This window comes from Hemiscyllium ocellatum, chromosome 14 (genome assembly GCF_020745735.1).
Source record: "Hemiscyllium ocellatum isolate sHemOce1 chromosome 14, sHemOce1.pat.X.cur, whole genome shotgun sequence".
NCBI classification, from domain to species: Eukaryota; Metazoa; Chordata; class Chondrichthyes; order Orectolobiformes; family Hemiscylliidae; genus Hemiscyllium; species Hemiscyllium ocellatum.
This window is the reverse complement of record NC_083414.1, coordinates 45382966-45407017: the sequence shown is the minus strand read 5'-3', so window position 1 is coordinate 45407017 and position 24052 is coordinate 45382966.

Below are 24052 nucleotides of genomic sequence, written 5' to 3'. Positions count from 1 at the left end.
AGGAAAGGCTGTCAGCTCTCAGCCTCCCCGGGTTACGGGGTTGTACTGACGGGAGCCCTCACTGGTTCCGGGGAGGAAAGGGTGGATAAGACGGCGTTCAAGGAGCAAAGCAGCAGCGGAGCCCGGAAACCCTCGTCTTCTGCCCCAGGTCCAAAGGCTGAGATTGCACGTCAGTGCTTACCGGCTCAACCCACCCACCCACACCCCACCCCAGAGCAAAGCCTCTGTATCTCCGCGCCCTCCTTCGGAAACAGCCCGGCAGGATGCGGAATGAACCAGCGCATCGCCTCGTCACCAGCCACTGAGAAGTTTCCCGGGAGCAGCGGGTCATCTATCAGGGCAGTCGGTGTCAAAGTTGACAGAAATATCCTTCATGCCTGACGTTGAAACTAAGACAAGTTTACTACGTGAGCATGTGCAAGGGGCCGTGGGCGGTAATGAAGTCTGATTTCAATCCTGTCCACCGAGCTGATTTAACTCTGACTGGACCACGGAGACATTCCCCTCCCCTCCCCCCGTCTTTTTGTTTGGTGTGTGTGTGTGTGAGGCGCCAATCTCTCCTTGCCCTTGTACTGGCGGTGCTGCAGCGATCCCTCCTCTGTCTATCTGTGTGTGTGTGTGTGTGTCCACACCTCCTCTGGGATTGTTTCCCGGGCTTTGATTCTCCCGCCACTCACTCCTTACCTGCAAAAGTCGGGGTAACCAGAGAGAGGTGTGACTGGGGGTGTTGGGGAGGGGGTGGGGGAGGGAGGATGGTCAGTCTCATGGGCTTGATAGAGTTGCCTCCTGCCCTTCGGTCACGTTAACAGTGAACATGTGAACCTGCAGCAACTTTCCCGGGAAGCCGGCTAGCGGATTATTCTCTCCAATGCAGGGTTCCCATCAGGCGGAGGAATGGCTGTCAGAACCCAGTTAAGGACGCCAATTGTATCCCGCTCCTTCTCTCCCTCCCAGGCAGTCTTTGCGATGCATTGCACTTGAGAAACTCGATAGAATGTCTAACACCAGCAACAACAACAAAAAAATGTGGTCAGATAATACCACGCACCAAACCGACCTCTCTTTCTCCTCAATTCTTTTCCAACAAATCGGGTGCTGTTTGTCCTGTCATTGACCCCGAACCCTGTTTGGAATTTCATACATCTTTTCTTCACTGCAAGTTGGCACCGCGTCTTAAAGCGACACTCTCTGCTCAAAGCCAGAAATTAACCTAATTGTCAATTACCAATTTCTGCCGCCAGTCGATACTGTGAAGGGATGTGCAAGTGGGAGAGAACCCTTAACAAGAAAATATCAGGTGATGATAACTCCACCGGCCACTTATCCCCGGAGCGCTGCCCCTAGGAAGAATGTTCACTCACTTGATGAATGAGTCTGAAGTCGCTGTAACTAGTGGCAGAACTGTAATTAAATAAACCGTGCGTCTTAAAGGCTGTTGAAGTGGCAAGTTGCATTTCTGCTTCTACCGAATAATTGAACTTTTTCGTTGGTATTAACACCGATGTGGACCAATGCGAAGGACCCTTTCGGCTATGCAGCGATTTGCCAGTGATCATTCCATACCCGTAAAGGATTCAGAAACATCGCCTCGCTATTAACTAGAGCTGGTTAGACAGCATTCCAACCCTAGCTCCAGATACATTACATTATATCAATATATTCGCGTGTGCAGGAACCGCAGGCAGCCTTAAAGTTGTCCAATTATATTTCGAGTTCACACGTACATCCTGTAATAGGTTCCTTGGAACGAGATATCTATGTTTCCATTAAGATATGGGATTTGTACGCGACCAGATTCGCCTGGGAAATGTGGGAGAATTGACTTTTTCAATACGTTGCATTTGGACATTCAATAGTTTGATGTCCGCTTGGAACGCCAAATGTTACTTATAAAATCAATTATTTAAGATTAATCTGAGTTGCTATCTATTCATCATCGCTAATTGTATTTCTCATTGATTCGTGTAGAAGTATAGGAAACAAAGTAACCCTGTATTACATTTAACAGCGTTGGTAGTTGACGACGAGTCGTCGTTGATTAAAATGCAGCAGAATACACACATATATATAGGAGATATGTAAAACTGCTATTTTAAAAACAACTGTCTTTCGAATCACTGTGAAACAAGGGGGAAAATCTTTAGATCTCCGCGCGCGAGCAGACTCTTGAGGAGTTTTTTTGTGACTTCAATACATTTACTCTAGAGAGAAAGTTGGATTCTTATTTTTAAATAGCCAATATGTCACAGTTAAACAATAAACCGCAGTCTCAAGCATTTCAGTTTATCGAGCGCTTTCTTTGAGAAATAAAGTCGGAAATTTGAGGTTGATGTCCAATAGACATTATCCGAATGAACATAAAGCTTCACACAAGGGTCGCTGCATTGTGTAGATACATAAACAAGTGCTATTCTAAACCCCATGCACTTCAAACTAATCGCAACAATCGCGTTTTGGCAACAAATGATTAAACTCGGGTGTTGAGCTGTATTTAAAAGGGTCACCATTGAACCAGGACGGTAATTTTAAAACTGTAAATTATTGGTGGAACTGTACTTGGAACAGTATGTACAATTTTCGGCTCATCCGGTAAAACAAAACGTTGCAGTAATTTAAAGAATTCAGAAAAGAGCGATCAGAATGACTGAAGCAATGGAAGAGCTGGATTCCCAAGAACAATTATGTTAATTGGACATCTTTTCACTCAGGAAAAAAGATATAACATTACATCTATTTTTTCCTTATTTTGATGTCGTCCACGACAGGTTATTTCCCCATGGCAGGAACTGGCGAGGGGATAAATTCACCACTGATCTGGGGAATCATTAGTTCAGCAGATTTTTGGGAAACCAATGGAACATGCTGAGAGAAAGTGAGGACTACAGATGCTGCCGATCAGAGTCGAAAAGTGTGGCGTTGGAAAAATCACAGCCGGTCCCGAAACGTCGGCTCTCCTGGTCCTCGGATGTTGTCTGAACAGCTGTCTTTTTCCAGCGCCACACTTTTCTACAATGGAACATGCTCCCTAAGGAGATGATGGGAGCAGATCATATTGGTTTATTCCATGCTAACTAAATGCATATTTCTTCCCAAGATAATATTTTGGGGTAGATTGAGTAATTTAGGACATGGCATATGATAAATGTAACATACTTGCGAGAAATAGATTACTTTGAATCTATTCTTCCCAAAAGATTTCCCGCATTGAGGAATTCCTCGCTTCATGTCAGAATGCGTTCCAGATTAATTGATATTGATTAATAGCCATTCGTAACCAATAACACCATCATTACTGTATTATGTGGCTACCAGGTTGGTTAAAAATTGAGAATGAAAGTGGGCCATGGTTTTTGCCTTGGACTTCATGAGTTTTCTGTAAGGCTAAATTAAGGTCCAACAACCAATTATTGTAAGGGTAACTGTTTCTTATCTGTGACAACCCCCAAATTAACCATTTAATGGGTGAGCTTAGAGTGTCCAGATCAGAAGTAATGGTAGGATGCCATTCCAGGTAAGTGAGGACGAGGGTGCCCAAAGATGGAATAGAATTCACAGCCTAGCTTTCATTGTCAGGATGGAGGAATAGCTACTTGGAGTGACTGTAGCGCACAAGTGGGTGAGAACTTTAGGCTGACTTGGGGTTCTTGTTTGTCCAGATTAGATTTTCTACAGTGTGGAAACAGGCCCATCGGTCCAACCATGCCAACACCAACTCTTCGAAGAGAAACCCACCTAAATTCACTTCCCTACACTTACCTCGACTAATGCGCCTAACACTATGGGCAATTTAATTTAGCCAATTCACTTAACCTGCACATCTTTGGACTGTGGGAGGAAACCCACACAGACACAGGAAACACAGACAGTCACTCAAGACCAGAATTGAACCTGGGTCCCTGGTGCTAAGAGGTAGCAGTGCTAACTGCTGAGACAACTGTGCCATCCAGTTATCAATCAACTCTGATCTTGGCCAATCTGCCACCAGGACTGCACCAACAGGTAGCAACACAATTCCACGATACATCTGGGGATCAGAACGAATGAATTTAAGTCTTTAACTATGCTCCCTGCTAATGGGATCTTTCTCCACATTGTGCCATTCTGCTCAACTTTCAGTATAATTATTCAATGATATCAGAATGACTAGTTTCTCATTCTTAATGCAGCAAATTGCTTGATAACTATTATTATTCTGTGACATGCAATCATTTTTAACATTCATTGAGGGGGTGTTTCAAAACTTACTAAGATTACAGGAACAATGAATCTGAATGTGACATCTTCATGGTTTCAAAGAATCAATTTTTGACATAGACAATGCTTGTGAAGATCTATCTATGAATGCAATGCTTAAGCTATAGCATGAATTGGAATTGGAATACATTCTTCAGATCCAGTTCATTGGAAGGGATTTATCAGTGCTAATAAGTCATAATCCAATTAAATGTATTCATGGCCTCTTATAGTACAGTGATATTCTGCATACCTCTGAGGCTGGAAGCCTGTATTTAAATTCCACCTTTTCCAGGGGTGTGTAATAACATCTCTTAAACCATCGAAAATATTATTTGGTTATGAAAGCTGGTGCATATGTGACTGTTTGCTTCATTTTTATGCATTATGGTAAACTGTAAATATAAATTGTAATGCAACCTAAAAAAAATGAAGTGGGAAAATGGAACATAACTTGTTTTAAACAGCATATGTGTTTGTAAGTCATTCATATAAAGCTTTGGGGCATCCGGAACCATGAGGTGAAAGGGGTGTCGTTGCAAGTAAATTGGCAAAACTGCCATGAAGGAAGCTATTAAACATGATTCAGTGACAACATGGGAAAATGCACTGGCACCAAACTACTTTATTTCTTGTTTTATCGCTAGACCACAGTTGTAGCCCCAAGCCACCACGGAACATATTGTTGAGATCAGTCAGTGTAATGAATTTCTGTATAATTATAATCTGTCAGCTAAAAGTAGTTGATGTAAGTAAATAACGCGGAGTGGACAGAAGATGAAATTGAAAATGTAACATTGAAAATACAGATATTGCAACTCAATAAGACTGAATCTCACACACTGATGGATAAGCACAAGTTTTTAGCATAAGAGAATTTGATCATTTTTCTATTGTGAAATCTCAAGGCAAAAGATTTTCATTGTTTGACTAATCTGTGGAGTGCTATAATTAGTCCCTTCAGAACTTTGTTCAGTTAGCCTGTAATGTCATGTACTTTACATAAATTGATTTATTTTTGCATGTGTTGATTTCTTATTATTAGGTTATATTATAAGGTTTTTGCTACTCATTAAAACTATTGGACACACCACAGCACACAAATGAAAAAGGCATACATATGGTCAATTTTTAATTGCAATGCACTCCAAATATTTTCACAAGGTAGTACTGGTCAAAGTTGATGGAATACAAATAATCCTTTCCCTTTAATTAAATTAAGATGGTTACTAAATCACAGAAGGTTTTGCAAAAATATGTATGTGTACATACGTATACTCCAAGATCGGGGAGTTCACTCCTCAGGATTTTTTCCAGTTTGGACCACTGTCAATTAGTATGGAAAGCTTTCTGAAATTAATAGCAATTTGTCGTCATTGTGTGACTTACCTTTGTATGCAATTCATAAAAGCACTGTAACTTAATTAATGCTGCTCCAGTCTGTCACTCTATAACACCAGGTTATACTCCAACAGGTTTATTTGGAAGTATTAGCTTTCAGAGCACTGCTCCTTCATCAGGTGGTTGTGGAGTGTAAGATCATAAGGGACAGAATTTATGGCAAAAGTTTACAATGTGATGTAACTGAAATTATATTTTGAAAAAGACCTGGATTGTTTGTTAAGTCTCTCATCTTTCAGAATGAATGTGTTAGGTTTCAGTTCTTTCATATGTAAATCGAGGAATTTTTTTAAAGTTACAAGAAATAAAGTAGTTTGGTGCCAGTCCATTTCCCATGTTGTCACTGAATCATGTTTAGCAATTGGTGTCACGTCGGCCCAGATAATCCATTGAAGGTGTGAGGTGCCCTGTGTGAGACTGTCTCGGCCCAATGTTCAGACTGATTCTAATCTAAAAAAATGCAGTTACAGAATCTTACATGGATTCATGCAGTTTTTGAGCAAAATAAAATGTAATTCTGCAAGTACAAATTCACCCCACAAACTAATATGCGGTGTGTGTGTGTGTGAGAGAGAGAGAGAGAGAGGGGTTATGAGTGTCTGTGAGAGAGTGTGTATATGTGTATGAGTGTGAGTGTATAGAGGTATAAGACTGTGAGAGGGTTTGTGTGTGTGTGTGTGTGGGAGTGTTATGTGTGCATATATGAGAGAGCTTGTGTAGTGAGTCTACTCAAACACTGTGAGTGTGCATCTGTCTATGAGTGTGCATCTGTCTGTGTGTCTGTGTCTGTGTGTGCGCGCGTATGGGCATGTGTGTGTGTGTGTGTAGTGCAGTGGCGTCACCTATAGTTGACATAAACCCAAGGTCCCGGTTGAGGCCATCCCCATGGGTACCGAATTTGGCTATCAGCCTCTGCTTGGCTACTTTGCGTTGTTGCCTGTCCTGAAGTCCGCCTTGGAGGATGGTCACCGAAGGTCTGAAGTTGAATGTCCTGGACCGCTGAAGTCTTCTCTGACTGGGAGGGAACACTCCTGTCTGTTGATTTTTGTGTGGCATCCATTCATCTGTTGCCATAGCCTCTGCTTGGTCTCGCCAATGTACCTTGCTTGCAGCGTATGAGATAGACAGCGTTGACTAAGTCACATAAGTACCTGCAACGTCCACAGTGGGAGGTGTCCCCACACATAATGGTGGTATCCGTGTCAACACTCTGACATGTCTTGCAGCTTCTGCCATGACAGGGTTGTATGGAGTTGTCCTAAAAGCTGGGCAGTTCGCTACGAACAATGATCTGTTTGAGGTTTGGTGGTTGTTTAAAGGCGAGAAGTGGAAACATGGGGAAGGTCTTGATGATGTACTCATCCTCATTGATAATGTGTTGCAAGTATGAAGAACATGGTATAGTTTTTTCGGCTCCTGGAAGTACTGGACAAGGAAGGGTACCCTGTCGGTTGCAGCTCATGTCTGTCTCCTGTAGGAGGTCATTACAGTTTTTTGCTGTGGCACGTCAGAACTGGCGGTCGATGAGTTGAGCATCGTACCCAATTCTTATGTGGGCATCCACATGCTTCCAGGTGCCCGTCACGTTCCTCCTCATCTGAACAGATCCTGTGTATGTGTAGGGCTTGTCCTTAGGGAATGGCTGTTTTAATATGTTTCGGGTGGAAGTTGGAGAAGTGTAGCATCATGTAGCAAGACGGACTTCGGGACAGGCAACAATGCAAAGTGGCCAAGCAGAGGCTGATAGCCAAGTTCAGTACCTATAGGGATGGCCTCAACCGGGACCTTGGGTTCATGTCACACGACAGGTGACCCACTGCACTACACATATACACACACACACACACACACACATGCAGACAGAACACACACACAGACAGATGCACACTCCCAGACACTCCTACACACGCACACTCCAATGGACACATACACTCACACAGACCCTCTCTCATACATAAGCTCTCTCTCATATGCTCACACATACACTCACATGCACATATGCACCCTCTCACAGACTCATATCCCTTTACACTCACACTCAGACACATACACACACTCTCTGGCAGACACTCATAACCACCGCACACATGCACCCCGCCTCCCCCCCTCCCCATACACACACGCATGCACAAAGGTTTTTGGGGTGAATTTGTACTTGTAGAATTCCATTTTATTTTGGTCAAAAACTGCATGAATCCATGTAAGATTTTGTAAATCTGTTTTTTTAGATTAGAATAGTCTGAACATTGCAGCACAGACAGTCTCACACAGGACACTTCATGCCTTCAATGCATTATCTGAGCCAACATGACACCGGAGAATGTAATCTTTTAAAAAGTTCTGCGATTTACATATGAAAGAACTGAAACAAACATGATCACTCTAAAAGATGAGAGACTTAACAAACTATCCAGATCTTTTTCTATACATAATTTCAATTACATCACACTGTAAACTTTTGCTTTAAATTTTGTGTCTTATGATCTTATACTCCACAGTCACCTGATGAAGGAGCAGTGCTCTGAAAGCTTGTACTTACAAATAAACCTGTTAGACTATAAACTGGTGATGTTTGATTTTTAACTTTGTACACCCTGGTCCAACACCTGCATCTCCAAATCACTCTATTTATTATCCATCTCAAAATGTAACTGGCCATCATCCTGAAAATCTCCAGAGCAGAGATTGAGTCTGAAATTAATGGTCTGCCTCAGCGCTGAGGCAAATTTTTTCAATCAGGAAGACTTAGAAAAGAATTGTTATTAGCTTTGAGAGTCCATCCAATGAAAAAAGATAACCATCTTGACAAATTCTTCATCACTGTTGGTATCAGTAGGACATGGTGCTATTACTTTAATTCTGCACTACTATGTGCAAGACTGACTGTTGTGAAATGACTCTCTTTGACAGTTTTAGGGCAACAGAAGTGAAAGAGTTGTTAATTCCGGTTAAAATGTAATTACAGCATCTGATGTGCTGCTTTTCCTTATCACACGATTCACCAAAGTATCATATATATATATAAAGCAACATGGTGTCAGAAGCAACAACTAATTATGATATCTATTAGTGAGGCTAGCTAAACACCTATGCACATAATGATCATGAATGGTTAAGATCAGCCTCACCACAGGAAAGATGAACTGATGAACACTGATGACTTTGTTTGTTCCATTTAGAACTGAATTTAATTTTAATTTTTTTTGACTAGCTCACAGGATGTCAATATTGCTGGTGATATGGATCAGACCAAATGCCCTCAAAGCATATCATGGAGATAGCCTCGACCATAACTTTAATCTTATTTAAAGGCAAGTGTAAGGCACTGTGTTCCAAATGTGACGTGATTGGTAAAACTACTGGGTTTTAAGCAAAACACACTTTATTCTTACACCACAGTTAAAATTCAAACAAAAAAATGTTAACTCTATCAAAATACTTTACAGAACAGTATATTATTTAACTATGAATTATCAACTGTTGTAATATAGCAGTATCCCCTAAACACAGACTTGGAAAAGGCAAATTTAGCAAAACAGATTTCCCACACTTGCCAGCTTTTCCAATCCAGGAGAAGGAATACTGACAGAATGAATTTCGCAGCTGAGGGAGAACTCAAGCTTTTGCAGCAGCAAAGAGACAAAGAGCTGTATCTAGTTGCTTCAACTCCTAAAGCACTTCAACAACTAGAAGCAAAGCTAAAAGCCCTGGGCCTGTGTGAGCTGACTTCACCCACTCATGCTTTTGTCTAAATTAGAAGAAGCACAATGCTCTTCATGCTGCTTTCCACAGAGGTTTATAACACCTCTCATCAGAACAACCAAACCCCTCTCAAAGGTACATGTTGTCCCACTGGCTTGGCCAGGAATTATTGTCAATTGCTGAATGTCTAGGAGAAGACAGTGGTGAGCCGTCTTCTTGAAACACTGCAGTCCTTGGAAGGTAACACCCATGGGGATGTTACGAAGACAGCTTCAGGATTTTGACCCAGTGACTATAAAGGATCAGTGATATAGATCTAAATCAGGATAGGATGTGGCTTGGAGAGGAGCTTTCAGCTTGTGGTGTTCTGAGCTTAACTAATTGAAGCAGTTGAAGATGGTTTGGCCAAAGATACTACCCTGAGGATCTGCTTTAGGGGTTTTGTGTAATGATAGTATTCCTACCTCAGAGCCAGGAAGTCTGGCTTTGAGTCCCATCTGCACCGGAGGTGGCTTATAACATCTCTGAACAGATTGATTAGAACATATCTACCCTGAGGAACTTGGGGCTCTTATGGCACAGTGGTACCTACCCTTGAGCCAAGAATCAGGCGCACATGTCTCATTTACTCCAGATGTATATAATAATATCCCTGAACAGGTTGATTAAAAATACTTCCCCGAGGAAGCATTGTGTTGAGCTGAGATGATTGATCTTCAGCAACCACAATCATCTATGAATTTTCCCCTGTTACCCATTGACTCTAATTTTGCTGGGGCTCCTTGATGCCATAAAAAGTCAGATGCTGTCTCAGTGTTAACAGGGCAGTCTCTCTCTCTCTTCATCTCTTCAGTTCAACTCTTTTGTCTGAATTTGAACCAAGTCTATCATGAAGTCCAAAGCCAAGAGGCCCTGGCAGAATCCAAACTGATCATCCATGAGCAGTATCAATGACTCCTCCCATCACTTTACTAATGCTCAAGAGTAGACCGATAATATGGTAATTGTCAGGTTGGATTTGTCTTGCTTTCTATGTACAGGACATACTTGGGCAATTTTTCACATTGTCAGGTAGATGCTAGTTTTGTTGCTGCACTGGAACAACTTGGCTAAGGTATCATAAAGCTGGTCCTTTTTTTCTAAAAACGGTTCCTTTTCTCAAGGATACTGCATCCTTGAGTTTTTTTCAGAAGGGTCATAAAACATTCCAGGCCAGAAACAGCTGGGGTTGGTACAGAGATAAAAGGATATTGCAGGTCTTTTTGCTTATACATAAATAGATGAGACTTTAGGCCAAAACGTTTATGATTAGAAGTGACCTGTATAATGAAAGGGGAGTGGCCAGTCCTGGAAACTGAAGTTAAGTTAGGAGTTCAGTTAGGAACTGTGTGGAAACAGGTTGCTAGACTCTCTCTCCTTCAGCCATCTAACTTCAACCTGTCAGCCTTTGTTTCATTTTTTTGCTCTGTGTTTCAGGGGTTTGTTTATTAGGACTGTTATGTATATACGGAACAGCATAATTAAGTCTAGTTTGGATAGATTGAGTTCTATAGGTATTTTTTATTCCATTCTGTGTGTTTTGTTCTGTAATTTTGTGACTATATTTTTGTCTGTTTTAAAACCTGGCAGTCAACCTAGTTAATTTACTCCAAAAAATTTTCACTGTACACTTACCGAGATAAATTGCAAAGTTATAGCTTGCTTAAGAATGTTGTAAGTAGTCTGGCTTAGTCCATAACAAGGTGTACCTCTAGTCCTGGAACACAAGCCTCAATACTCTTGCCATAATGTTGTTGGGGCCAATAGCTCGTGCAGCATCCAACATATTCAATCATTTCTTGATATCATGTACAATGAATCAAGTTGGTTGAGGATTCACATCTGTGATCCTAGTACCTCAGAAGAAGGCTGACATAAATAATGTACTTCTGCTGAATGTGGATAAAAATACTTCAGCCTTGTCTTTTACACTGATATATTGGGCTCCTCCATCATTGAGGAGAGTCTTCCTCCTGCTTAGTTAGTTGTCCAACATCATTCACAACTCTATGTGACCTCGCTGTAGCCCTTAGATCTGATCCATTGGTTGTGGGATTGCTTAACCAATAATATTCATAAATCATACACAAACAATGGCGGGCTGTTATTTGAGTAGGCTGTGTGATAGATCACTCAGTTATGGCACGAGATACCAGATGTTGCTAAGGAGGAGATTGCTTGTTAGATAGGGCTAGGTTTCCTATTGTCACTTCCAGTGCCTAGACTGAAGCTAGACTGTCTGTCAGATTTTATTTCATTCTTTTGACTTTGTAGCATTTGTTATAACTGAGTGGTTTGTTACATAATTTCAAAAGGCATCTAACAGTCAACTATATTACTGTGAATATGGGGTCAGGTAAAAATGGTTGATTTCTTTCCCTAAAAGACATTAGGGATCTAGATTGGTTTTTACCATGATTGATATTGGTTGCATCATCACCATTAGGCTAGTTTTTAATTCCAGATTGTTAAAATTGAATTCAAACATCTGCTATGGTGAGATTCAAAACCAGGTCCCCTGAGTGATAACCTAAGGATGTCAATTACTAATTTAGTGACATTACCACTATGTCACTGCTTCTCTCAATTCATATCTTATCTTTGAAATTAATTTGATGATATGAAGAATCTTTCTATTCTTTCCTGCCCACATATCTCATGAATTTACATACAGGCTAAGATTAAAGACACAAGCAATGTGTAAAGCTGCACTAAAATCAAGTTTTCCCAACAGACAATATTCTATTTAACATATTAGTATTTCTGAAAAAGACACATTTTGATGAAGCTTTTTGTCTTACACTCAGCACTCTCAAGAATACCAATGTAAAGGAGATACAACATTTTATACTGTTTGAGAAGATAGTGCTGATCATTTGGCGAGGAGCTTCTGATTGATAGACAAGTTGTCCTGGAGAGTGCACTAGTTAAGTGATAACTGACAATTATATCTGATATATAATTAAATGAGAAACCATATGCAAATATAAAACTAAATTTAAAACCAGGCATGTTGACTCTTATTGAACAAGACATTGGCCTGAGGAATGAACCAGAGACTGGCCGTACATGCTTGATTACTGTCTGCAAACATGGTCTATGTTGTACTGTACATAGCCCCCAGTATACACATATGTGCCACACAGTGAGCCTGACTGACCATTGGAATTGGGTTGTTAGCATAATTCATAGCACTCTCAGAATTATGTATCAAATGTTGTCCAATTGTCGAATCATACCAAGAGTTAGAAGCCACACTTTGAGATTTGCAAGCATTGCCTGGTTAGGTATTGTTACTATCTTACCTGCTGCCAAAAGTTCAAGGGACACACTGTTTAATGTGCCAGTCTTTGGGAGAGATCTACATAGCTAGTGTTACACTAGCACTGAAATTCATGGACTGAATTATTCCTTTGTGTGGTCAGCAAAACGACCTTTTGGCTGAACAGCAACATTCTGTTGGTGACAAGCACTGCTCATATTGCTACTGCACATAGCAATCTGAAACAACAGCTTCACCTATTAAAAAAAAACAGGTCTGGGAGTAGGCTATTCAGCACTTAAGGTCAACTCTGCCATTCAATATTATCATGGCTTAACATCCAACTCAGTACCTTTTTCTCACTTTCTCTCCATACCCTTTGATCCCTTTATTCTAAGAAATAAATTTAACTCCTTGGAAATATTGAATGCTTTGGCCTCAACTGTTTTCTGTAGCCAATACTTCCACAGTCTCATTACACTTTGGATGAAGAGCCTTCTCCTCATCTGAGACCTCAATAGCCTACCCCAAAAACTTATAAAGTAATCCCCTGAGTCTGTATTCTAGGGTCATTGGGAACAACCTTTGTGCATTTACCCTGTCTAGTCTCATTACAATTTGTTTAGATTTCTATAAGAGTTCTCCTCATTCCTCTAATGTCCAATGAATGTACTTTTAATTGATCCAGACTTTGTTCAAATATCAGTCTTATCATTCCAGGAATCAGTCTGGTAAACCTTTGTTTTACTCCCTCCACAGCCGGGACGTCCTTCATTAATTAAGGAGACCAAACTGCACATTGTACTTCAGGTGTAGTGTCACCAAGACCCTATACAATAACGCAGAAAGTGATTCCAGTTCCTGTATTTAAATCCTCTCACTATCAAGGCCAACATACCATTTCCCTTCTTCACTACCTGCTCTTCTTGCATGTTTACTTTTAGGGACTGGTGTACAAGGACATCCAGTAATCATTCCATGCTCCCCCCCCCCCACCTCCCAATTTATTGCCGTTCAGATAATAATCTGCCTACAAAAACAGAAATTACTGGAAAAGCTCAGCAGGTCTGGCAGCATTTGTGAAGCGAAATCAGAGTTAACATTTCAGTTCCGGTAACCCTTCCTCAGAATTGTTTTTCACTTAATAATCTGCCAACCTGTTTTTGCCACCAAAGTGGACAAGCTCACATGTATCTACAGTATGCTTCATCTGCCATGCATTTCCCTACTCACAACTTATTCAATTCATACTGAAGCATCTGTGTATCTTTCGCAGTTCACCCTCCCACCTAGTTTTGTGTTATATGTAAACTTGGAGATATTTCATTTAGTTGCCTCATCTAAATATTAACACACATTCTGAAGTGCACTGATCTTTGTGATATCCCACTAGTCACCGGTTGGCACATGAAAAATGTCCTGGTTATTCTTGCTGTTTGTTTCCTTGCTGCCAACCAGTTTTCTCTGCACGTCCAAAAGTCCAAGTAAACCATATTTACTGCCTCCTTGTTATCAATTCTATTAGTTGCATCCTTATAATTCCAGCAAATTTGTCAAGCATGATTTCCCTTATGTGAAATGCTGCTCAAATTTTGAGATATATAATTCCTCCTTGGTATTCTGAGGTGGACTGAGCATTTTCCAGAACCAAAAGTGATAGTGTTGGCCTATGCATGAGTTGTGTGATATACTGTGAGAAATGATGTGATTTGGATAGCTCTTGTCTCGCAATAATGGCTTTAGTGCACTTTATTTCAACTCTGAATTTGTTTGATGAGCAAAAGGGCCGAACTTATCAGATTGCCAATAAATCAATTTTCCAATATGGAGAATTGTAAGAATCCCACTGAATATATATTGACCGATGAAGATGGCTTACACTAAATGGTTGGAGAAAATACCATGGCATATTTCCCAGTTCATGCATGCAGGAAAGGGATATATTTGAATGCACAGCTAATGTAAGAATTTCCTTGTATATTTTAGTGGGCTCCATTCTGCACTCATTCATGTTTGAACTAGAATACTCAAATCTGCAACTCCTCTACACTGATATTTTTGCAAATATACTGCTGAACGTATGATGGTACTATGACTTTGGGAGACATATTTTGTCCGTTTTCTTTTAATGAAAAAAGGTTGAGACAGAGGTGGAGAGCAAACTGCTCAAAGCCAATGAAGTAAAAAGCTTGTGAGGTTCTGGGGTTTATTTTTACAAAAAATTGGAACAATAGAAGCAACCTGACTGGTTGTGGTCAAGTTCCCACAGAATGAAGATTTTTAGTTTTAGATTTCAGCAGTTGCTGGAGTCTTAAAGATAGATGTGGAAGCTCTTATTCCTCTCAGGTTACAGCTAAAAGCTGGGGTTCTGTTCCTAATGCTAGAATTGCATGAGAGACAATCTATTTTGCTGAATTTGCCTTTGCCCAGAGTGTGTATATGGGATGTTACTATATTGGAACTGTTAATTAGTCATAATTAATATATATATTAGTTGGTTAAGCAATTTGGTCGAGTTATTCCACTTAAGCCAATTCCTTTTTTTTCCCTTTTATTTTGTCTGTATTTTAACTGTAGTGTAAAAGTAAAGTGGGTTTTGCTTAAAATTGAGTAGTTTGAACAATTGAATTGCATCTGGAATGCCTTACACTCACCTTTGGAAATAAGAAAATATTAGGGTCTAGGCTATCTTCTTCACCTATTTTGAGGAGGTTTGGTCTAGTCCATAAAAATTGCAAGATGAAAATATTGATAAAATGTGCCTTTTTCAGCAATAATCAAGTTCTGTATTCAAGATATTACTCATACTGGATTTTTTGGCTTATTCCTTTATGCATCCTGGAGTAATGTGACCAGCACAAGCATGTAACCAAACCTTTGGAGACAATGTTATGAAAGTACTTGTAACAAATGCCACAATAGAGTATTGAGCATAGTTCTAGCTGAACATTAGTTTATCATCTATGATGTTTGAGCAATCATGTTGAAAAGTATGAAATAAATCATAAAAGCTGTAGAATGTGCATTTTGTCTGAAATGAAGGCAAGCAATGCTGCTTTAAATTTCTAAGAAATAATTTGCAAGCATCTAACCATTTTGCAAGAGGCAGGTGATGAGCTAACATTTCCATTACTTCAAGAAAAGCTTGAAGATGTTTCTTGTGCCAAGTTTTCCACTACAATGCTGAAGAAGCTTGTATCAATCCTTGCATAGTAAAAAGACAACTTCACTTGTCTGATCTTTCTCCAAAACTACATCACAGCTCATTTCAGATTAAGTATTACATTTGGGCGGAAATGCTATCAATATGTCAGGTGAAGTGGGATTATTCTAATCTCAAATTTTAAAATGCTTATTATCTAATTTTAAACTGAAATTTTAATGTGGCATTGTAACTACCGAAATAGTTATTAAGATAAAACACTTGGTACATTGCACATAATATTTATGACAAGATGACGTAATTCATGCCCTAGTTGCACTTCGGCAAAAAAAAGTATGCTAAAAAATTAATGCTGCCTACAAAACTGCATATGTTGCAGCATACACATTTCTAGTAGCCAAGTTCACAGCTCTGCTGTTTTTTTTATAACAGACTGTTCTTTACTGTTCCAGGAATTTTGCGTTCCCATAAATTCCTCCAAAAGATAAGTTGCTTCTCTACACATAACTTAAAATTGTTAAAAAGTTGTTTTTGGCAGCTATGGCTCAGTTCAGACCACTCTCGTCGCGAAGTCAGAAAGTAGTAGGTTAAGGTCCCACTCCAGTGTACACACAATAATATTAAGGCTGAGTTGCCAGAGCAGGACAGGTCAGATGTTAATCCCAAGGCCTGTCTGCCCTGTTAGCTTAATGTAAAAGACGTCATGACTATTACAAAGAAGAGAAAAACTTGCTACTCTCATGAACATTTAACATCACAAAAAAAATTCTGATTACTTATCACTTTTCTATTTGCGAGAGCTTACAAATTGTCTGCAGTGTTGTCTTTAGTACAAAAGTAGCGACAACTCAAAAGCCCTTTAGTGGCTGAATCTCACTTTGAGATTTTTGGCAATGGAATTATATTAATTCATTTGAAGTGTGGGTGTTGATGGCTAGGCCAGCATTTCTTGCCTATCCTTAACTACTCAGAGGATAGTGAACAGTCACATTACTGAAAGTCTAGTGTCACATGTAGGTAAAGATGGCAGTTTCTTTCCCTAAAGGATAATAATGAATCAGATGGGCTTTTCTCTGACAATTAACAATGGTCTCATGGTCATCATTAGACCCTTAATTCCAGATTCTTTACTGAATTCCACCATCTGCCATGGCAGAATTGAACCCAGGTCCCCCAACATTCCCTGGGTCTCTGGAGTAACAGTCTAGTGATAATATCACTTGGCCATCACCTTTATTAAATGCGCTATATATATAAACTTCCTTCACTAAAGGCAGTCAAGACAGGAAAGAGTATCTAAATAAAGTCAGGATGGTGATTTATTTAAAAAGAAATAGATGTGAAGGGAAGACTACAGGGATTGTATTTGAGAAGGGTAGTTTCATGTAGTGCAAGAGACTTTAATCCAAATGTTTTTTAGAATTCTGGAAAAGCATTCCATCCAATATGAAATGTTTTTTGCAAATTTCAGTCTGTCATTTATGGTGGAAAAATATGTGTAAAATAACTTTTTAGTTAATTAAAACTACAATAGAAAGGAACTGTTCTGGTGGGATAGACTTCACTTGATCTGAGTTGAGACCAGTGTCCTGACAAATCAAATAACTAGGGTTTTGGAAAATGATTTTAAACTACAAAAGTATGGGTGGAAGGTTCTAGAGAGAGAGGACAGATAAGTTCATAAAGCAAACAAATATGTCAATATTGCAGGGCAATGTTGGAAGGGATAGACTGTACAAACAATTTAAAAAGAAAACAACACATAGAACCAAAGGGGGAAGAAGATTTTAATAAGGTCAAATGAATGGCTCCTAACTGTAAACGCACGTGGTCTATTTATATCAGCATTATAGATAATTCACAGAAGGTTAGCCAGGTTGATCCTAGGCATGGAAGGATTTTCTGCCGGGAAAGTGAGTAATTTGTGGCTGGACTCACTGCAGCTTAAAAAAATGAGCTGTGACCTTATTAGAAAGTGAGCTTTTTAGTGGCGAGATGGAGTAGAGGTTAAGTGTTCTTATTTCACTTTTGTAAGAGTCTATGGACATAATCTCAGCATAAAAGGTCACCCATTATAAGACAGATGAGGGAGCATTTCTTCTCTCAGAGGACAGTGAATCTGTGGATTTTTTTGAAACCACTGAAAGATATAGAAACTGGGTAATTACTGATATTCAAGGCTGAGATAGAAGGATTTATAATCAGTAAGAGAGAGTCAAAGTTCATGAATGAAAGGTAAGAAAGTGGGGTTGAGGATTATCAGATCAATCATGATCTCATTGAATGAAAAAGCAAGAAGCAGTGGGCTAAATGGCCTATTTCAGCTCCTGCTGCGGACAATCATTTGATCACAACTTCAATTAAGAAACCTATGTTTCACAGGCTGTTATGTGTCTTTATTCAGGTTGAACTTTCCAAGTTTTTAAGTTCCTTAATTAACCTGAATATGATTCTAACCTTAGTTCCCTGTGTCAGCCACATCAACAAATTGTGAAGAAATACTTAATTTTGAGTATCACTTCATTAAAATAAATATAGCATTTACCAGCTCTTTGGCTGCAACATGTTCATTCCTTTTATGCGTGCTTCAGAAATAAATGAGACAGCATGGATCTTTGGAGAGCCCTTAGCTTATCCGTGTCTTTCATCCAGTCATTCTAACCATGGAGAACTTTTAATACCACGTGTTAACATCTATCTGATTACAGGATATGCATGCATAATAAAAATAACTATTTTCTAATCAACCTGTTAGAGATGTTACAACACACCACTAGAGAACGTAGGACTTGAACCTAGGCCAGGGTCCTTACCTGAACCAGAAGGCCAAGGTTTAAGTCCCATCTGCTCCAGTAGAATAACATCTTTGATCAGGTTGATTAGAAAATAGATTTTTACATACAGTAAATTCTATTTTAATTACTAATTCCAGTAATTAATAACTGAACACCCACCATTCCTGATCAATTATGTAGGTTGCAGAAAATATATTCTACAGTTTTTGAAGTGTTTACAATAGCTATAAGTTGCTGTCTGATCACTATTCACCTTCTCCTTGTTTCCCTAACGTTAAAATGAACAGTTACTTTATGCATGTTTGCAGCATATTTAATTTTATAACTCATGTTACTGTTGCCATTGATATTGCACCTAAAAGTTAAAGTTGCTCTCAGATATGCTCCTGATGTGAAATTGATATGTCATAATGATGAGACACAACTGGAACACTTTCACATTATTGATTAACTGAAGCAGAGTTATTTGTGATCCTTGCTGAATGAGTTGGAGTTGTATATCCTTGTCACCATCTTGAGCTCTGTGTGCCAAGTACTGGAGCTGACCAGAAATAACTTCAATGTGCTTCTTTCAACTCAAATATTTGTGTCAGTAATGAAACGACTATACAAAATTCTGTAGAAATTTCAACTGGTTTGTGAATGATCATGGTAGCTGGACATGTTCCGCTCGAATTTATCTTCAGCTGTGATGAAAGTTTGATGTTGACAAATGACTGAGGAGTAAAAATTAAATTCCACAGGATGATGGGAGCAAGGTAATGATCAGTACTGTATCAGTCATCCATGGTCCGTTCTGCTAATGTGTTCTTTCAGACTGGATGATTGGTTGGCAGATCTGTTGCTGTCTATTCTGGGCCCCTGTTGTCTGAATTTTCTCCTCTATTTCCTTGAGACACTTGGTTCTCACACAAGCAGTGTTTATGTGGTGTCTCTTCAACATTGTTCCTCCTTTCTTTTCATCCTCTGAATAAGATAAAGAGAACAGGTAATCCCTGAAGATGTACATTGGCTCTTCTCTAGAATGTTTCTCAACTTTTCAAAAACAACCCCAGTGCATAACCTAGCAACAAGCCTCTGGTTAGAATGACCAAAATCAAAACCAAATAAATGCTAAAAAATAAAGATCTTATGGACTCCTTATGAATGCAAATATAGCTGTTAGCAATTACACAGGTAAATTGAATACCTCTTACACACAAGAATTTTTAGCAATGGATGGATAATCAAAGTCAACATTCAGGAGGTTATCACGGACCAGAAACTAAACTGGACTTGCCATATAAATACTATGGCTACAAGTTCAAGTCAGAGTCTGGGAACCCTGCGGCGGGTAACTCACCTCTTCTCTCCCGTGTCATAGAGTCATAGAGATGTACATCATGGAAACAGACCCTTCGGTCCAACCCATCCATGCCGACCAGATATCCCAACCCAATCTAGTCCCACCTGCCAGCACCCAGCCCATATCCCTCCAAACCCTTCTTATTCTTATACCCATCCATAGACCTCTTAAATATTGCAATTGTACCAGCCTCCACCACTTCCTCTGGCAGCTCATTCCATACACGTACCATCAGCCAATTATAAGGCACAATGTCAGGCATGTGATGGAACTCTCCCCACTTGCCATGACAGCAGCTCCAACAACACTCAATGAGTTTGACATTATTCACAATAAAGCAGCCCCCTTGATTGGTATCACATCCACCACTTCCAACATTTACTCCCTTCACTACTAATGGACAGTAGCAATGTTATTCAAGATGCATTGCAAAAATTCACTGACGTTCCTTAGATTGGACCTTCCAGACCTGTAACCTTCGTCATGTAGGAAAACAAGAGCAGCGGAAACATAAGAACACAACTACCTGAAAGTTCCCTCCAAGCCATAAACCATCTAACTTGGGGTGAGATGCCATTCTTTCACTGTCATTGAGTCAAAATTTTGGAACTGCCCTTGCTGACGGTACTGCAGATGTCCCTCAACCCCAAGAACATTTCTGGCTGAAAAGTAAAGCTCACACATCTTCTCCAGACCAAGTGGAATCATCTATAAATGCTGGCCTGGTCAGCAACACCCACATACAATTAATGAATTTTTAAAAAAAAATCATGATTGGAAATATTAGGAAAACTGAGGCCTTTCATTAGGAAGCAATAAAATTTCAATTTAGAAGTGCTACCAATATTTGGATGGGCAGTCAGACTGCTCGACCAAACTCTCCCATATCGACCAGGTTTTACTAAACTAAGCTAGTTTCATTTGCCTGCATTTGGCCCTTAACCTTCACAACCTTTCATATCAATGTACCTGTCAAAATGTCTCTGAAATGTTGTAACTGTACCTGCATGTACAACTCCCTCTGGCAGCTCGTTCCACACACACATAACCCTCAGTGTGAAAATGCTGCCCCTCAGATCCCCTTTAAATCTTTCCCCTCTCACCCCAAACCTGTCCCTAGTTCTGAACTCATCTACCCTGGGGAAAAGACCTTGCAGTCACTTGAATCACTTTCAGAAGAAACTGAATTTTTGTAAATCATTTGGTTTCAATTTAAATCATTATCACTCCATTCTCTCCTTCAAGGCAACACCCATTCGCCCTCTTGTGCAATAAATTCCATGAACAGGTATTGAACCCGAGAGAGATCCAGGCTTTAACATCGCTATGCTGAACTTTCCTCAGAAACTTTCCAGTCTCTCACAATCAATGATTTGTACTGAACCAATTTGCAATTAGCCTGAAAAAAAGCATGTCACAGATATACTTTTGCACAGATAACCAGTTGTATCCAATTCCTATAATAGCATGAGCAGTATCAGGAAAACCAACTGTTATCTTTCTGCTGTGAAAGCTTTCTCATGTTGCAAGGTTTAATCAACTGTAATCCTACAATTTTCTTTAAACTTGTGGACCAAAATGTATGGCATATAGGAACATAGAGGAGACAGTGGGATCTGCAGATGCAGGTTTCCTGATGAAGGGCTCTGCCCCGAAACGTTGATTTTCCTGCTCCTCGAATGCTGCCTGACCTGCTGTGCTTTTCCAGCAACACACTCATATAGGAACATAGAGTCATAGAGACGTACAGTACAGAAACAGACCCTTCGGTCCAACTCGTCCATGCTGACCAGATATCCCAACCTAATCTAGTCCCACCTGACAGCACCCGGCCCATATCCCTCCAAACCCTTCCTATTCATATCCCCATCCAAATGCCTCTTAAATGTTGCAATTGTACCAGCCTTCACCACTTCCTCTGGCAGCTCATTCCATACATGTACCATCCTCTGTGTGAAAAAGTTGCCCCATAGGTCTCTTTTATATCTTTCCCCTCTCACCCTAAACCTATGTCCTCTAGATCTGGACTCCCCCAACCCAGGGAAGAGACTTTGTCTATTTATCCTATCCATGCCCCTCATGATTTTCTAAACCTCTATGAGATCACCCCTCAGCTTCTGATGCTCCAGAGACAACAGCCGCAGCCTACTCAACCTCTCCCTGTAGCTCAGATCCTCCAACCTAGGCAATATCTTTGCAAATCTTTTCTGAACCCTTTCGAAGTTTCACAACATCCTTACACGAGGAAGAGACCAGAATTGCATACAATATTCCAAAAGTGGCTGAACCAATGTCCTATACAGCTGCAACATGACCTCCTAACTCGTGTACTCAATACTCTGACCAACAAAGGAAAGCATACCAAATGCCTTCTTTACTACCCTATTTACCTGTGATTCCACTTTCAAGGAGCTATGAACCTGCACTGTCATCACTGTTCTGGCACAACTACTGAAACTTTGACAACTTACAGCTCAACACAGTCCTCAGAAGACAGCAGAGACGAGCCATAAGATACACAGGTCAAGTCCAGAAAATCATTGAAAGGGCCTTCAGTATGCTAAATTAACATTTTTGTTTCTTTGGTCACTTGGGAGATTAAGTGGTCTACAACACAGTAACAGTTTGCAAAATAATTGTAGTCCACTACATTGTTTAGAATGGCATAACATTAGGTACACGACTTAGATCGGAGAAGCGGTTAGATAAGAATGAAGGGGAAGGAAAAAATATACATTAACCAGCAACTTATTACTCAGTGGTCTATAGGTGACTGATGAATTGGGCAATTATTGATGTTTCTAATTTAAATCTGTACAATGTGCAACACACCTATCAGCATTAGAGCTAGGGAAATGTTTCTAATGAGCTTGACTCTGTGATCTTCTTTTGCATAGTTTTGCAATTTTACTACTTAGTAGGCATTTTTTTTAAATACAAGAAAGACTTTCATACTATGCAACAAAGGGTCAGGAAAGTGTTTATACTGTGTGTGATGTAATGTGCCGCTGTAATGTAACTCTCCGTGATGCAGTGGTTTATTGGATGGCTCATCTCAGGAAGTGCTTCCATGGAAAGCAACCACTGTGGAAGCGTATGATAGCAAAGCATTCTGTATATGATCCTGAGAATCATCTGGCATGTGGTGACTATGCTTCTGTTGTTAAAGACCCAACAGTTGTGCCCTTGAATGTCTTGGCCTGTTGTTCTGGGGTATCTCGCTTTAACACTCAGCTGATGTAAATTGATGCATGTGGTGCTCGGTTGAGAGGCGACCTTCCTGGGCGACTATTTACATGTTGCTTATGACTCCACTGGTTCAGGTGGATCATCAACATTATGCAGACCAATTCTCAATGTGTGATGAAGGGACTCAACTGACTGGTGTGCTCAGTGCTGCCCATTCAACATTTTGACATTGAAATGAAGCTAATTAAAATCTTTCACAAACCAGTGCGCTGTTAATAGCCTTAATATTGCACTCAGTAATCTTTCTAAAATCTCTAATACATTTTCTTCATCATTTATACATGGTGCTAATGATGCCCAGTTATACCTTCCACTATTTCTGATGATCCTTCTACAGTCTCTTTGTCAGATTGTATGCCTAACATCCAGTGTTAGATGAGTCACAACTTGCTGCAGCAAAGTATTGAAGGCACCAAAGTAATAACACTTAGTCCACTCCACCAACTCCATCTTCCACTGGGGTTATTGTTTCAACATGAAACATATGGTGTATAACCAGCAGGTTGACCCAAGATAATCTACCACTCTTAATTGTCCCCACAACAGATGCTGACTTCTGTCCAATCTCCCACATCCATCCTATGTTCCAGTCTGTGTTCCACTGAAGCCCTAGTTCAGGCTTGTCCCCACTCAATTTAATTATACATGCTGAATAATCCTCCACATTGCAATCTCGAGCAATGTATAGTTTGTTCAATGCTCTGTTACCTATATACTGTGTTTCACCAAGTTCTTGTGATATTCATTTATTTCAGTCCCCTACTATCTTAGAAACATAGAATCATACAGCATAGAAGAAGCCCTTTGGTCCATCAAATCTGTACCACGAAAAGTACAATAAATCTACACTTGTCCCACTTTTC